Raw genomic sequence first — 18,149 nt, 5'->3', positions numbered from 1 at the left:
CCCAGAGCCTAGGGGAAGCCTGGAGCCTCTGCAATCCCCCCACCCCCTGTGGGGCAGTGTAAGGTCCGCGACTGATTTTTTCTGTGGGTTAATGGCCCCTAATAGAAAAAAGGCTCCCCACCCCTGTAGTTGAAGTAGTGTTGTAAGCAAGACACAAGAAGTAATTCTTCTGCTCCACTCCGTGATGATTAGGCCTCAGCTGGAGTATTGTGTCCAGTTCTGGGCACCATATTTCAGGAAAGATGTGGACAAAGTGGAGAAAGTCCAGAGAAGAGGAACAAAAATGATGAAAGGTCTAGAGAACATGACCTATGAGGAAAGATTGAAAAAACTGGATTTGTTTAGTCTGGAGAAGAGAAGACTGAGAGGGGACATTATAACAGTTTTCCAATACACCTCTACCTCGATATAACGCTGTCCTCGGGAGCCAAAAAATCTTATCGCATCATAGGTGAAACCGCGTTATATCGAACTTGCTTTGACCCCCCTGGAGTGCTGCTTTACAGCCTTATATCCAAATTCATGTTTGTATTGGGTCGTGTTATATTGGGGTAGAGGTGTACATAAAAAGCTGTATGAGGAAGAGGGAGAAAAATTGTTCTTCTTAACCTCTGAGGATAGGACAAGAAGCAATAGGCTTAAATTGCAGCATGGGAGGTTTAGGTTGGATATTAGGAAAAACTTCCTGTCAGGGTAGTTCAGCACTGGAATAAATTGCCTAGGAAGGTTGTGGAATCTCCATTATTAGAGATTTTTAAAAGCAGGTTAGACAAATACCTGTCACAGATAATCTAGATAATACTTATTCCTGCCTTGAGTGCAGGGGACTGGACTAGATGACCTCTCGAGGTCCCTTCCAGTCCTCTGATTCTATTATTATAAACCTAGAAAATTCAGTGTTAAGATTAAATTTACAAGAAATCCAAATATGAAACTGTATGAAAATGCACAATTAAGACAAACAAGGCAGCCAAACAACCTTAACTTTGCCCTGTAGTGACACCATGCAATAGCATACAGTTAAAATCAAGGCATTTTAGTGTTTGTAGTTCTAGACTAGAATAAACTGATTTGTAAAGATAAATTTGTTTCTAATATAGTTTTTTTTATGGGAAAAGTCACAATAATTTCTACAAGGCCAGAATTTGATCCCATCACTCTAGTGTTGGTGTCTTGGTGCGCATCATGATTAAACTGTGCCCTTTCCTTTAAAATCCCTATTACAGAGGCCAAAGAAGCAAATTAATTGTCCTCTTTGTCTTCTTGCTGGGGGAGGGGAGAGTTTGAGGTTAGGATTCTGGACTTAAAAATCTTACCACAGAGATAGAAAATAAGGTTGGCTAACCACAGTGACTTGACTTTAAAAGTTGGTAACGCTGAAAATAGAACGAGACTTGAAATCTCAGGAGGTTTGGCATCCCTGAAAAATCTGGAGTCAGAATCTTGTCTGGTTTTCTCTAGAAATACCTTGCTAAAATTCCAGGATAGGAAACTCCACAGGCATCTTTGAATTTTGTTTCAGCCCTGTAATAGAGCAGCCTGCCCCTTTAAGGATTAGGAGGCCAGCCAGATCTGTTCAATTAGCCCTGCTAAACCTGGACTGGCTGTTGCATTTCAAAGGATGGTGAGGGTGTGTGAAAACAGCAGTTAAGCTGAGCAGTGATTGGAGAGGGTCTAAGGAAGCAGTTATGGGAGGCTGGTGTTCCTGAAGATGAATAAAGAGCTAAGGGGGCACTTAAGAGCGATTAGAGGCTCAGGCCTAGAGAGGAGCAGAAGTTTCAGTGGTGTTTGATTTTGTTGGTAGCTCTGTGTTCTGCTGAGAGGCTCTCAGGAGAGAAGCCTTGGGACCTGCTACTCTGGAAAGAACACAGTTGTGTTGAGCTCCGTTTGATTTGAAAAGACTTTGCTGTTGGCCCAGGCGGAGGGGACAATGAAGAGGCCAGCTAGGTGAAGCTAGCTGAGAACCTATCCAGTTAGAGATGGATCAGGATACCCCAGAAAGGGTTAAACTTGTTCAGAGTACATCTATGCTCCAGCTGGGGGTGAGCTACCCAGGGTGGACAGACACACTACTGCTAGTTGGGCTCAGGCTAGCATGCTAAAACTAGCAGTGTAGATATTGTGGCTCCAGAGGAGATTTGGGCTGGAAACGCCAGCTCAGACGCAAGGGGTCAAGTAGGCTGGTGAGCCCAAGCTGCTATCTGAACCACAATATCCCCGGTACTATTTTTAGAGGTCTGGGAGATTTGCTCTCAGCTGTGGTGTAGACATACTACTAGTGACTTGGCTGGAAGGCCAAGTCATGTTACCAAAACTGACCCATGTGGGGAAGGCTAAGGGGACCCACCTCGAGAAAACTGAGGCTGGGAATGCCTGCAGCATCATGCTTGACCTGTGACAAACGTACATCAATGTCTCTCCAGACACGTCTAACTCAGCAGAAATGTGGAAGGTCATCAGATGACCTCTCGAGGTCCCTTCCAGTCCTAGAGTCTACGAGTCTATGCGTCTATATAAATTAGACAAGATGAATATAAGAGCTAAGGGAACAGAGCAATTTTGGGACTGAACATCTAACTTACTAATACAAAGAAATAGCATTTAAATTGACTGCAATGAAAGCCAAGGATCTGTGTATTTTGCTATCTTTGACAAGATTACACAGGAAAATAGGGGTAAATACACCAGACACTAAGGAACTTTTAAGGAGGCCTCCATTTTTATTTGTTACTGATTAATAGTAATGGACTTTGAGAACTCTTTATATGGTTCAAAGTGAGTTAACATAAAATCTATTCTCTTTAAATCTATTCCTTACTCATAATAGGAAATACTAGTAGCTGAAAACCTATGCTGTCACATGGCTGTAATTTGTATAGCCATGTATGTTTAAAAAAAGCCAAAACTGGCTGAAAACTTTAAACTGGCTGGTGACAGATCATGAATCCCAGTGATGATTGAACATGCTGATATTCTGAACAAAAAGAGCTCTCAACCATACTTGTATCTGTTTCTACTGCTTTACACTGACTCTGACATTTTAGGCTTCAGAGTGACATTCCTGGAATCTTATTATATAGATTGTTCCGTATTCATCTTCTGCCAGTGTCAGCCTAGCAGCACAGTGATACTGTATAAGGGTTGCAATTTCTAACACTCTACACACTGCTACTGGTTGCTATCAGCATGACAAAGAATGTGTGTGTGTGTGTGTGTGTGTGTAAGTAAAATCTTGGATCGATTGAAATAAATGGCAAAATTCCTTTTAACTTTAGTGGAGTCAGGATTTCAACCTGGGTCTTTCATGGTGTCCTTGACAGCAGAAACCAGAGTCAGTTTATAAAGGAGTCAAGTATGCTGAGAGAGGGTAGTTTCCTTCTCTGGCAACTGGGGGAAGCCATATGTCAGTTTTTTTTTGTGGGGAAACAACTACATTTCCAAAGCTTAGCCTCTTCTTGTGGGATCTTGTTTAATAAAGTCTCATTAACATACAAATATATCCTAACGCTCATATAAGGAATCCCTTCCCTTCCATCTCCTTAGAGTGGCTTCACCCACTTGTTCTAAAAATCTATAAGCCACTTCAGTGGTTCATAGAAAGCAGAAGTCTGATTGAAAAGGAGTAAGTGGGCAGATCCTCATCTAGTGTAACTTGTCATAGTGCCATTCATTTCATTAAAGTTATAACAGTTTGTGTCCGCTGAGGATCCTCTCCACCTTCTCACGCCTTGGAGCAGAAGTTGATGCCACTGAGTAATTGGAGAAGTCTGAAGGTAAAGAGGGGAAGAGAAATGGACAGTAGTTGGAGAAGGGGGCAAATCAAAAGAGTTTTGAGACTAAGGCCTGGTCTACACTACGCGTTTATACCAATTTTAGCAGAGTTAAATCGATTTAAGGCTGCACCCGTCCACACAACGAGGCGCTTTATATCGACATAATGGGCTCTTTAAACCAGTTTCTGTACTCCTCCCCGATGAGAGGAGTAGCGCTGAAATTGGTATTACCATATCGGATTAGGGTTAGTGGGGCCGCAAATCGACGTTATTGGCCTCTGGGCGGTATCCCACAGTGCACCACTGTGACCACTCTGGACAGCAATCTGAACTCGGATGCACTGGCCAGGCAGACAGGAAAAGCCCCGCAAACTTTTGAATTTCATTTCCTGTTTGTCCAGCATGGAGAGCTCACCAGCACAGGTGACTATGCAGAGCTCATCAGCACAGGTAACAATGCAGTCTCCTAAGAATCGAAAAAGAGCTCCAGCATGGACCGCACGGGAGGTACTGGATCTGATCGCTATATGGGGAGAGGATTCTGTGCTAACAGAACTCCGTTCTAAAAGACTAAATGAAAAAACATTTGAAAAAATTTCCAAGGCTATGATGGAGAAAGGCCACACTAGGGACTCAGTGCAGTGCAGAGTGAAAGTTAAGGAGCTCAGAAAAGCCTACCAGAAAACCAAAGAAGCAAACAGAAGGTCCGGGGCAGGGCCAAAAACATGCCGCTTTTACGCTGAGCTGCATGCAATTCTAGGGGGGTCCACCACCACCACCCCACCCCTGTCCCTTGATTCCAAGGTGGGGCTGGTAATCTCAGCCATGGCTGAGGATTCTGCGGACAGGGAAGATGAGGAGGAGGAAGAGGAGGACGAGCTTGCAGAGAGCACACAGCACTCCGTTCTCCCCAACAGCCAGGAGCTTTTTCTCACCCAGATGGAATTACCCTCCCAGCCTTCCCAAGCCAGTAGCCCAGACAATGAAGCCATGGAAGTGACCTCTGGTGAGTGTACCTTTGTAAATATAAAACATGGTTTAAAATCAAGCGTTTTTTAATGATTGATTTGCCCTGAGGACTTGGGAGGCATTCGCGGCCAGTACAGTTATTGGAAAAGTTTGTTAACATGCCTGCGGATGGAGCGGAAATCCTCCAGGGACATCTCCATGAAGCTCTCCTGGAGGTACTCCAAAAGCCTTTGCAGAAGGTTTCTGGGCAAGGCAGCCTTATTCCGTCCACCACGGTAGGACACTTAACCACGCCATGCATGTAGCAAGTAATCTGGTATCATTGCATGACAAAGCCTATGGTCCCGGTGATTGCTGGCATTCAAGCAACATCCGTTCTTTATCTCGCTGTGTTATCCTCAGGAGAGTGATATCGTTCATGGTAACCTGGTTGAAATTCAGGAATTTAATTAAGGGGACAGAGATGGCCATTTCTACTGGGCTGTTTGCCTGTTGCTTAAAAGAAATCCTTCCTTGCAGGTAGCCAAGCGGGGGCAGGGGAGAGGGGGGGATGGTGCTGAGCTTTTTCGCATTTGGCTAGCAGGGATCTTCCCTGCTACCAGCCACGCGGTGGGAGGAGGGGTAAAGCAATCATCCCAGAGAATTGGATGGGGGGGGTGATTTCTGCTGCTACATGTTAGCAGGAAAGAAGCAGCACTGAACGGGATTTGCTTGTTTTTTGGGAAAGGAGGGCACTGTGTATAAGAAGGCTGCAGAAGCCGAAAGACAATGGCTTACCATGGCTGCATGCAAGCTGAATTCTGCTGCTCGGACCTGCAGAGTTCACTAACACCAGAGCCGCAGGCACTCAATATTAAGATGCAAAATGCGACCTTGTAGTGAAATCACATGTGCTATGTAAGGTGAATAGTGTTGTTCACTGTGAAAGAGTATAACCATTGTTCTGTAAAATATATCTTTTTAAACACTTCTCTCCCTTTTTTACCTCCCTCATGCAGCTGCAAATTTTTCAAGCCTCCCTACTCCGTCCCGAAGGCTATCTCAGATAAGGTGGAGGAAAAAAAAGACGTGAGACAAAATGTTCTCAGAAATCATGGAAGTAACCCGCAATGAAAGAGCTCATCTGAATGAGTGGAAGGACGTGGTATCAAATTACAGGAAAGATGCCAGTGAACATGAGGACAGGAGGGACGCTCGAGATGAGAGGTGGCGACAGGAAGATCAGAGGTGTAGGCAGGAAGATCAGAGGTGGCGGGATGCAACACTGGGGCTGCTGCGTGATCAAAGTGACATTCTTGGACGTATGGTGGAGCTTCAGGAACAGCAGCAGGGTCACAGAGTGCCGCTGCAGCCCCTGTGTAACCACCCTCACCACTCACCATATTCCCTATCTTCCTCACCCAGACGTGTAAGAACGCGTGGGGGAAGGCTTCGTGCACCTGCTCACTCCACCCCTGTGGACAGCCCAACCAAAAGCTGTCATTACTTTGAAATATTTTTAGTGGCCTTTTCCTTCCCTCCTCTCCTCCTCCAAAACCACACCCGGGATACCTTGTCAGTTCTCTCCCTCTTTTTATGATTAAGTAATAAAGAATACATGATTTTTAAACGATAGTGACTATTTTCTTAAGCAAGCTGTAATCGAAGGGGGAGGGTGGGTTGCTTACAGGGAATGAGTCAATCAAGGGGGCCGTTCATCAAGGGGAAACAAACACAACAGTCACACCATACCCTGGCCCGTGATGAAACTCATTTTCAAAGCTTCTCTGATGCGCACCGCTTCCTGGTGTGCTCTTCTAATCAACCTGGTGTCTGGCTGCGCATAATCAGCAGCCAGGTGATTTGCCTCAGCCTCCCACCCCGTACTCTCAAAGAGATTGTGGAGCACACAGCAAGCAGCAATAACAAAGGGGACATTGGTTTGGCTGAGGTTTGAGTGAGTCAGTAATGTGCGCCAGCGCGCCTTTAAACGGCCAAATGCACATTCTACCACCATCTGCACTTGCTCAGCCTGTAGTTAAACAGCTCCTGACTACTGTCCAGGCTGCTTGTGTATGGCTTCATGAGTCATGGCATCAAGGGGTAGGCTGGGTCACCCAGGAGAACTACAGGCATTTCAACATCCCCAACAGTTATTTTCTGGTCTGGGAAGTAATTCCCTTGCTGCAGCCGTTTAAACAGAGTAGTGTTCCTGAAGATGCAAGCGTCATGAACCCTTCCTGGCCATCCCACGTGGATGTTGGTGAAACATCCCTTGTGATCCACCAGTGCTTGCAGCAGCATTGAAAAGTACCCCTTGCGGTTTACGTACTGGGTGCCCTGGTGCTCCGGTGCCAAGATAGGGATATGGGTTCCATCTATCGCCCCTCCATAGTTAGGAAATCCCATTGCAGCAAAGCCATCCACTATGACCTGCACGTTTCCCAAAGTCACACCTTTCGTAGCAGCAGCTTAATGATTGCTTTGGCTACTTGCATCACAGCAGCCCCCACAATAGATTTGCCCACTCCGAATTGATTCCCGACTGACCGGTAGCTGTCTGGCATTGCAAGCTTCCAGAAGGCTATTGCTACTCGCTTCTCAACTGTGAGGGCTGCTCTCATCTTGGTATTCTGGCGTTTCAGGGCAGGGGAAAGCAAGTCACAAAGTTCCATGAAAGTGCCCTTACTGATGCGAAAGTTTCGCAGCCAGTGCGAATCGTCCCAAACCTGCAAAACTATGCGGTCCCACCAGTCTGTGCTTGTTTCCCGGGCCCAAAATCGGCGTTCAATGGCTAGAACCTGCCCCGTTACCAGCAGGATCTCCAAAGCGCAGGGGCCCGTGGTTTGAGAGAATTCTGTGTCCATGTCCTCATCACTCTCGTCGCAGCTCTGCCGTAGCCACCTCCTCCTCACCTGGCTTTGCAGGTCCTGGTTCAGCATAGACTGCACGAGAATGCACAAGGTGTTTACAACATCCACGATTGCGGTCTTGATCTGAGCAGGGTCCATGCTTGCTGTGCTATGGCGTTTGTACAGTTCACCCAGGAAAAAAGGCGCGAAACAGTTGTCTGCTGCTTTCACGGAGGGAGGGGTGAGGCTGTACCCAGAACCACCTGCGACAATGTTTTTTGCCCCATCAGGCACTGGGATCTCAACCCAGAATTCGAAGGGGCGGGGGAGACTGTGGGAACTATGGGATAGCTACCCACAGTGCAACACTCCAGAAATCGACGCTAGCCTCGGTACATGGATGCACACCGCCGAATTAATGTGCTTAGTGTGGCCGCGTGCACTCGACTTTATACAATCTGTTTTACAAAAAAGGTTTATGTAAAATCGGAATAATCCCATAGTGCAGACATACCCTAAGGGAGACAGTGCTATGTTTGAAGGAAGAAGCAGAAAAAAAGAATTTGGGAAGAGGGATAGACCAAGGGAGGTAGTTAAGCAGTTCAGGCTGGATCAACATTTCTCAGTGAAGCCCCAGGTCTGAAAGCATAGTAAGGTGAAGTGAGGGAGCTCTTGCCTTCCCCCTGAGAACTGGTTGAGAAAGAAATTAGAATGGATTAAGTAGGACTCTAGGTCATTCACACCTTCACTGTGGAACAGTCTGTTTTCTTTTAGACTATTTGATCACTGAGTTCATCCCACAGCAAGAGAAGGATTTAGTGTCTACCCCTTCCTCCCCTCATTATCTCCATCGCCACCAGAGAATATATCAGATTTCAAACTGCCCTGTATTAAATAGTTAATGCAGAGAGCAAGAGGGCAAGCCACACTCTCTCAGACCAGCTGCTGGGGGTGTTTAATAACCATACACAGACTATCTCCACCATTCTCCCAATTGAAAGCATAATTGCTGTGATGTTTATAGTGCCCACTGACCCAAGGAATAAGAGTGCTGAGTTCTGTCCCAAAAGTTGGATTCACACTACCAAGTGGCGGGGTTGGTCTTTGCCAAGACATTTTTGAAGGAATTATAAAAATCCTTCTTACAGAAGGGAATTATACATGTGGTGCTTAGGCAAAACAGTCATTCCATTTATAAATATAATTACTTTTGCCATTCCAGCATGAAAAAGAATTTACCATTAAGGTATACAGAGAGAGTCATTTGTGTAGATACTGTATAAATGGAAAATAGAGCCAGCTGAAACTAGGAGGGAAACAAAAACCATGAAGAAATACCAAAGTGAGATTAATATCTTGCGATATTAAGTCATGCCTACTTCGGTGCTTTCCTTCCAAAGGACGTACAACCCTTTCCTTTGTTATGTTTTTATTTTAATCCTTTTCTTATGCTCGTAAGCGTAAATCCTATACACACCCATGGATGTGGAAGGCCTTTAACACATGAAACAGGTGCTATTTTGCAAAGCAGAGAGGGACAGGATGTGGTTTGCAGATGCTCCTTCTGCCTCATTGTGCAGGAGCATGGGGAGAAACACGTTAGGGGAGAGCCAAAGAAGTGACCATATCAAACTCCCACACATGTTTGTGGGGGAGTAGCAGCATCTGTTGGGGAAGAATTCTGATTCCCCTTTCTATATTTCTACACACACTCTTCTGCACACTGCCCATATACTCAGGCTGTTTCTGGGCCATTACTGCATAAACTCTGTTTTAGATTTGTTACGTTGAGAACATTTATAATTTTTTATCTGACACTATTTTTAAAGATACTAATGACGTTCCACATATCTATATTTTTATAGAGATGTAAGATACCAGGGTGATTAACACAGTATAAGAGCCTAAGATATCAATAACATAGCTATCGTTTCTTTTCTTTAAACAAACAGAAAAATATATTAAGTGTATGGTTTTAGGCTGTATGTAAGAACTACAGAAGTTCCATAATGGAAGCAGGTGATAGTATCTTTACAGTAGCCTAATCTTGAGAGTGTTCTAGGGAGAATACAAATTCTTGTCTCTTATTTCCCTCATTTATATTAGGCCTCTCAGATCAATTAAGTAGAGGTAGATTGGTTATCCTAACTCTTTTGAGCATCTAGGTTTGCTGCTTTGACCAATTTGAGAGGAGATGGGGAGGACCAGATTTCCAGTTAGGCACAGTAGGCACATACCTAGTGGCGCAGGCATTCTAGGGTAGAGATGTAAACATTGGTTAAAAAAGTTAACCAGTTAAATGATTAAAATTATTTTAACTGGTTAACTGTTAACCAAGATAGCTGGGGGAGCCTCCCACGATCCGACTGGGGCTGGGATCTGTCTCAGCATGGCCGGGGCTGGGCTCCCACCAGCCAGCATGGTGCGGCCGGGCTGGGCACCTGCTGGCCGGCACAGCTGGGGCTTGGAGCCAGCTCCGGCCGGGACTGGGATCCCTCCCACCAGCCCAACGCGGGGTCATTTGGTTAATTGGTAACCTCTTACATCCCTATTCTAGGGGCACCTAAAAGTTTCATTTTTTACAGAAAACATGAAGGTCAGCTGTAAGCACAGGGATGGGGGGAGGATGCTGAAGATGCTGTACCTAGGGGCATGAAAGGTATAAATCCAGCCCTGGGGATGAGGAGATAAGATGCAATAAGCCACAAGCCTCTCCATGTCATACATTATACTGCCATGTTTCTGGTAGAAAATGATTAGGGTTTTAAAGTTGCCTTGCAAATTTGACATGTAAATTTATCAGGACAAACGCAAAAATCTACTGACACTGTTTTTCATGATGATTAATGGTAATGAAAAACTAATTAAATTTTACTTTCACACCCAAAATGATTTGAAAAATAGAAAATATTGCAAGGATGATTTAATAACTAAATTATTATTAGGCGGGGAGTAGAATTGATAAACAGTGATATCCATTTATTTTGAAAAAGCAATCATCTGTTTGGGCTTCATAATGTCATTCTAATAAGTAGTTTCTTTAATTGTATTGTTTCCAGAGGAAGGGTTTCTAAAGTTGTTGAGGAACTGAAACATTGTTTTTTATGGACATATTGGCACAAATAGCAAGTCTGTGCTATTAAAAACAGATGGGGTGAAAGTTTTACGGTGGTAATAGTTGAACAAGTGTATTGCGCAGAGGGTATAGATTGAAATTTAAGTTTTAGATAATGCACATTTTGCTGGCTCTAGTGGAAAAGTATTGGTCTCTCTTAAAGTAGTTAGATAATACCAAGTGAAAGTATTTATTCTACTTACTGACTACAGCTGTCAGACACTGTCAACATGGTCAGTGGTCACATATGCATTTTGTTTTTGTTGTTTCTTTGGTTTAGCAAACCTAAAGTGATGCTAGCAGATCATCACTTGATAGTGAACCTTTACATGATGTGATAGCTCATAAACTGCTTTATTTTTAAAAAGAGCCCCGCAAAAAGACGGGGGGGGGGAGATTAGAGACAAGAAGGCTCATGAGGGTTTCCAGTGTAACACTGCAAAACCCCATCTCAGCTCCTACTACAGAGAGTGTATTGCATCCTTCGTATTCTCGCACCACCCCAGTCTTGATCCTTCCACACGAAATAGTGCCTCTGTCATATTTCAGCTTCTGCAAATAAAGGGACACCTCATGGAAACTAGAGCAAACAAAACAAAATCAACGCGAAAAAAATGTACAAGGAAGTGAAGATACCGATCGCATTTGGCTGTGGGGGGGCTCGGATCACAGATTGCAAATGGGAGAGCCGCACAAACCTGTTAGAATCAATATTAGTAAATGACCCTCACAGACACAACCCAAACACTTTCACAAACACGCATCCAACTAGATAAGATCTAGTTTAGCCACCAGGAAGTGGGGGGGGGGAAGGGGGGGGAGAATACAGGGATCTGCGCTGCCACGGTCTCCCTCCCCCCCACGCCCTATTCACCCTTCCCCCTGCCTGTAACAGACCAAAGCACCCCACCCAGTTGCCATTGATTCAAAAGTAACAAACTGATCCGATCAGCAGGGTGGGTGGGTGAGAAGAGTTGGAAAGCTACAGATCCAGTCTGGCCCCGTTCCTCTCCCAGCTACCCGTTCAAACCCTCTCCTCCCTCCCACGCGGCAGGGGGAACTGGCCAGGGAGTGAAAACTACAGAAGAAAAACGTACAGGAGTGGGAAAGCCTGCCTGGAGGCTCCCTTTCTGGGAATCATTCGGGGTTTAGATCCCCAAGCTAGAGGAGAAACATTTACACACAACAAATCCTGTCTAAATATTAGACCAAGCCTTTGCCTGCCCAGTGCCACGCGGGGGAGGGTAACCCTTGGCTGGGAAAGAAGCTTGACCTAGTTTGCCTAAAGTGGATTTGACAGGTTGGTAGTTAGCTCAGCTCCCCCTTCCTGGTACCTCTCGCTGAGCTGCAAGGCTGGCAGTCCCTACTACTCCAGATTTCCTCTCTTTACCCTCTACAGAGCTCCCTCTCTCTCTCTCCACCCTTTCCTCCTTAGTTCCCTTCCCTCCCTCGTTTCCATCTCTTCTTTCCCCAACTGTTCCTAAATTCAGTAAACATTAACAACTCCACTGAAATCTCCCCCACGGCAACAGGATTAAAAACCACCCACCAAAATCTGAAAAGCCACAATTTCAGTTTTCTATAAAACTGGTCACTGGCAAACAAAAGCAAAGCCGCCCCCTTGGGAAGCTTTTCATGGTTTAAGGATGAAAATTAGATTGTAATGGTAATGTTTGCTCCATTGTAATTAAGGTTCTGTCAGGACTTTCATTAAAAATCATGTTTTCTTCAAGGGTCTGTAACTTGGAGGAAATATTTGCTTGAGGCTGAAATATGAGACAGATCTCAGACAGAAGATTATATATAACATTGCATATCTCAACACAGTTTTAACCAAAAAGACACTACCAGTGCTTCTATAATCTATATGGAGAAAATTGTTCTGAAACATATTTGAGTCATTAAAGTTAACAAATAAAAAGCTACCTTCTGGCTGGACCCTAAAAACAGGGGTCATGGACCCATAAGTGTACTTGCTGAATGAGGACAAAATCCTGCTTGTAAACATTTGACATCCTCCTCCTTCAGGCCAGCCCTGCAAGTGGCCCCTTGCCTCAGTTTCCCTCTTGGCTAAGCCAAAGGACTCCACTTCAGACTCTTAAAGAATATCCCTCCTGAGGACCAATTTATTGCAAAAACATTGTGTGAATAGTTTATAACAGTCCCAAACCATAGCCCCTATCACCATAGTGTAGGCCTCCTGCCCACCATACCTCAGTATCTTCTATCACAGTTAGGCTCCTTCAGTGTCTTCCATCCCTATGCCAGAACCCCAGCCCTTCCTACTACAATACAATTCCCACAGCTGCTCAGCTGAACATAAGAACGGCCATACTGGGTCAGACCAAAGGTCCATCCAGCCCAATATCCTGTCTTCTGACAATGGCCAATGCCAGATGCCCCAGAGGAAATGAACAGAACAGGAAATTATCAAGTGATCCATCCTGTTGCCCATTCCCAGCTTCTGGCAAACAGAGGCTAGGGACATCTGCCCCTGCCCATCCTGGCTAATAGCCATTGATGGACTTATTCTTTATTAATTTATCTAGTTCTTTTTAGAACCCTGTTATAGTCTTGGCCTTCACAACATCATCTGGCAAGGAGTTCCACAGATTGACTGTGCATTGTGTGAAAATATACTTCCTTTTGTTTGTTTTAAACCTTAATTTCATTTGGTGGCCTCTAGTTCTTGTGTTATGAGGAGGAGTAAATAACACCTCCTTATTTACTTTCTCCACACCAGTCATGATTTTATAGACCTCTATCATGTCCCCCTTAGTCACCTCTTTTCCAAGCTGAAAAGTCCCAGTCTTATTAATCTCTCCTCATATGGCAGCCATGCCATACCCCTAATAATTTTTGTTGCCATTTTCTGAACCTTTTCCAAGTTCTCCTCTCTCTCTTTTTCTCTCTTTCCCCGCTATTTCCCAGCCCCACAAATTCTTTAAAACTAAAGTCCAGAAAATTAAGGGCAAAAACTATGTCTTAATAAAACTATGACCAGGACACACATTTTCAGAAGTTAGGAAAATCAAAAAGAATAGTACTCTATCCTTAATTTGTGCAGTTATGCCTTTCCCCTCATCCTTCTCCACAACAGAATGAAGGTCAGAATAAACTTTAATATTTAAAATTAAAATATACTTTCTCTAAATTGAATGACATACATTAAGTTCTGTCAATGTTTTCTTTAGAAGAAGAGATTATATAAATTGCTAGTTTTAAGAAATTTTGGGGGTTGAGTTGTTTCTGCAATTTCAGTCTTTCAAGGCACTATTCACACATGTAAAGTTACATGCCTAATTAAGCATTTATAGGGTCAGGGCCATGATTTGGAAGGAATAACATTTTTTACTGCATTTTAATATAGAAAATCAATTAGTAGTTAAAATAGGAAGACTTAAATGTAAGCAATTTGTGCTGTTAACATTTTTAATGTTTTTTAATGGAGGTAACACACGCAAAACTCACAACCCTGAAAGACAATGTTGTCTAAGGCCTTGTCTACACAGGAAAATGTTACCTGTTGTATTGATATAGTTATACGTGTATAGTTATACACTATAGCTCTTCCCCCCTCCCCTCGCCCATACCCTGGCCATGCAGACACATTGATTCTGGTGGCTTTTTTAGTTATCTTAAACCCCTTCTCAAGCAACATAAGCTAAACAAACAAACCAACAAAAAGACACTCTTTAACATGGGGGTTATACTTGTATAACTATTGGTTTAAATTCACACTTTAGTTCATACCAAAAACTTTTCTATATGGACAAAACCTAAAATTCCTAAAGCCTTGTCTAGACTAAGGTGTAAAGACATGTTAAACACATTTTAAAAGTCTATTGAAGACAAAGTACTCTGCCTTTAAAATGTGCCAAACTGATTAAATGAAAAGTTAGGGGGAGTATAGTAGGGTCCTATGTGTCATGGGCCAGCTCTACACTAGGAAATTAGGTTGGTATAATTGTGTTGCTCAGGGGTGTGAAAAATCCACACCCCTGAGCCATGCAGTTAAACTGACTTAACCCCAGGTGTAGACTCTACTATGCTGATGGAAATGCTTGTCCTATCTACAGAGCTACCAGCTCTTGTGGAGGCGGACTACCTATGCTCATAGAAGAAGCCTTGAGTTAGCTTAACATGAATGATAAACACTCTTAGGACTAATTAAGATGGACGCTAAGATGTTTGGTGCTGTGTTAGCTGGCCTATGTTCCACTGGGCTTTCACTTGATCACTTTAGAACCTGTTAAAGGCACAGTGTTTTGTCTACAGGAGACTTTCAAAAAATGTTAGTTATCCTGTCTTAAATCCTAGTGCAGACAAGGCCATTGTGACTGCTTGGTGTTCTTTTCTGAGCATCACACAGATACATGCCCGCAAAGAACCCAAAATTAAATCTCTAACTCATTTTATATAGGTTAGTGAACAATCATTAGATGGATCTGAAGTAGTGATATGAAGGAGAAAGCATCTGTGTCCCATTACCAGCTCTTTGAGTCATCTTATTAATTATTTTTGTTGCACAATACTGTTTTTAATGCTATATGATACAACAGTATTTACATACCAGTCCTCACGTTCCTTTAATGGTTTCCATAACAAGATCCGATCTTCCTCTCACTCCTGTTTTGGCAGGTCTGTGTGCATTAGAATTTTACTCCTAGTTTGTCATTAAGCACATCAAGACAATTTTAGATGTGTTTAAGTTAAAAATTGTAAATGTGCCTTGTTTAAATAGTCTTGCATGGGGTCTCCATTATAGGTTGAAACCAATTGTGCAGGCACTGAAAACACTTATTTTAAGGGGGGTTAGAAGTTTATAACTTCAGCTGGCATTTTCAAAGGAGTTTTCCCTTGATGGGCAAAAAAATGTATTTTCAATTGTATCACTTCAATCGAGTTACTTTAATATTAATTAAAAGCCTTCTTAACACCCATTAAAATGCAGGGTGCTGCCTTGGCTAAGGCTACGTATTCACTGCGTCAAGATAGCTAACTCAAAATAGCTAGCCTGGGACATGTCTACACTTGAACGTTTTACCAATATAACTATACCAGCACACTATGCCTGCAAAGCACTATGCAGTTTATACTAGCAAAACTGCTTTTTTGCCTGTATATATGTTCCAGTTCCTCAAAATGAAATAAATTTTACTGGCAAAAGCCCAATTTTGCTGGTATAGCTAGGTCTACACTAGGGGTTTTGCTGGCACAACTATGTCAATCATAAATCATGCCCATCGCATCCCTGACAAACACAGCTATCCTGACAAAAGTCTATAGTGAGACCTGGCCTTGATGTAAAATCCTAGTGGAGACAAGATACTTGGATGGTAAGCCCATGGGGTGGGGGGTGCATCATCTTTTTGTTCAGTGTTTGTATAGCGCCTTGTACAATGAAGTTCTGGTCTATGACTGGGGCCTTTAAGTGCTATCATGACACAAACAAAAAACTATAATAATAGGAGTTTTACCTCAGTGTAGATCAGGGGTTGGCAACCTTTCAGAAGTGGTGTGCCGAGTTTTCATTTGTTCACTCTAATTTAAGTTTTCACATGCCAATAATACATTTTAACATTTTCAGAAGGTCCCTTTCTATAAGTCTATAATATGTAACTAAACTATTGTTGTATGTAAAGTAAAGAAGGTTTATAAAATGTTTAAGAAGCATCATTTAAAATTAAATTAAAATGCAGAGCCTCCCAGACTGGTGGCCAGGACCTAGGCAGTGTGAGTGCCATTGAAAATCAGCTCACGTGCCACAGGTTGCCTACCCCTGGTGTAGATAGTTGAGGTAAACCCTACATGGGGATCATAGCGATGACCTCAACTAGCTTCACTGAGGTAGCCTGTGTGCCTTGTCTCCACTAGCATTTTACATTCAGATACCTATCTTGAGGTAAAAAACACAGTTAATATTTTATTTTTGCAATATTTCTGAAGGTGGCTAGCAGGAATTTTTTAGGGAAGGGGGAAGAAAAGGAGTTTTTTCATTTTGTTCTTCATCTAGTCCTTTACCCAGACACAGGTGACAGATCTAGCTTTATCTGCTCCATTTTGTTAGTGGTCAGGTTGTGTGTAATGGCAGACTAACTCAGGAGGTCATGGGTAAAGACAACACACCAGCCAGTGCAAGTACATATTTCAAAATGCTATCTATCCCCCTGTTGTGCCTATACACTAGTGTAATAATTAAGACCATTCTTCTCAATCAACTGGGGCCCAAAAATAAGGCAAAGACCTAAAAAGGAACATAACATAAAGAAGGACTTTACAAGTTTTATTTGACATTATTTATTTGGGGTTTTATGCGGCCTTGAGCACCAAAATTTCTGGGCTCCTCAGCAAAGTTTTTAAATGAGTACACACAAAATGTCTGAGTCACCTATGTATATATGAATGCCTCAAATGCCCTAGGATTTTCTTTACCATAGGTAACATCAGTTTCATGATTCAGCATTTGTGATGTGAATAATTGATTTTCACACAGGTGAAACAGCATCAGGCTGGCCGGGGAGGAAGGTAAATGTGATTGTGAAAGGAGAGGGACTGACCGTCCCTCAAGTGGACAGCTGAAGGGTTGGGGTCCTGAAATACTCTGGCAAGCATTGCTAAGGAGCAGCGCACAGGGGAGAGGGCTGTGTCGAATTGAGTGAGGGAGACAGTCAATATGTCCAGAACAGAAACACATTCAGCAAAGTCCTTCCTGGCAAAGAGTAGCAGATTTAAACACTGCAAAACTGACTCTCCAGGGAGGGAGGTGTGGGGAGGCTCAGAGGCAAGAGCAAAGCAGGCGCCTCTGGCCTTCTCCCAGTTTCTCTAGCTCAGCTCCTTCCTCTAGCCAGGCTGCGCGTTTGGGGCGGATCCGGGATGAAAGTCCAGATGTGCGCTTCGCCGCTGGGGTAAATAAGGCCGCTAGCCGGCCCGTCCTGCTCAGGTACCAAGCCCCAACGCCCGTACGGCATCTCCCCAGGGCGACTTCCTCGCCCTGTTCCCGGACGTTAGGGCATCAAGCCGCGTATCTCCTTGGAGCCAGATTCTAGCGGGCTGCGGGACGCATTAAATCCCATGTAATAACGAGTCGTATTCTTAACCCCCTCGCTGAGCCCCAGTGAATCCGGGCGGGCAGGCCGCCAGCTAGGCCCTGCCCCTGGGGGGAGCAAGGAGTGAGACTAGTGCAAACGCAACCCCCCGTCCGCCTCCTAGCAGCCGCAGCTGTTCCAGCCAGAGTTGCTGGAAACCTTCCACGCTGCCCAGATTTTGTCTCGGTCTCAGAGGGCCAAACCTGCTCGCTCCTGTGATACCAGCTAAGCTCCCAGGCGCTCCTGAGAACATGCTAACGCGAAGGGCCGTGCACTGCGAGCACACACAGCCTAACTCCACGGGGAAGAGGTGCCACACACATGCCCGGGGCCACACGGTGCACAGGCTGCACTAGGAACAATCATCATTGGG

At 44.0% G+C, this 18,149-nt stretch overlaps 1 long non-coding RNA gene across 1 annotated transcript in view; it reads right to left on the bottom strand.

Annotated features, from left to right (window-relative positions):
- The window catches only part of LOC115645426, a 34,848-nt gene that overhangs the window by 15,478 nt on the left and 1,221 nt on the right, over positions 1-18,149 (bottom strand). The gene's annotated exons all lie outside the window — the stretch shown is intronic.

Source organism: Gopherus evgoodei, chromosome 2 (assembly GCF_007399415.2).
Source record: "Gopherus evgoodei ecotype Sinaloan lineage chromosome 2, rGopEvg1_v1.p, whole genome shotgun sequence".
In the NCBI taxonomy this organism is placed as follows: Eukaryota; Metazoa; Chordata; order Testudines; family Testudinidae; genus Gopherus; species Gopherus evgoodei.
Note: the sequence above shows the minus strand (reverse complement) of the source record. Positions and strands in the feature narration are given on the sequence as shown.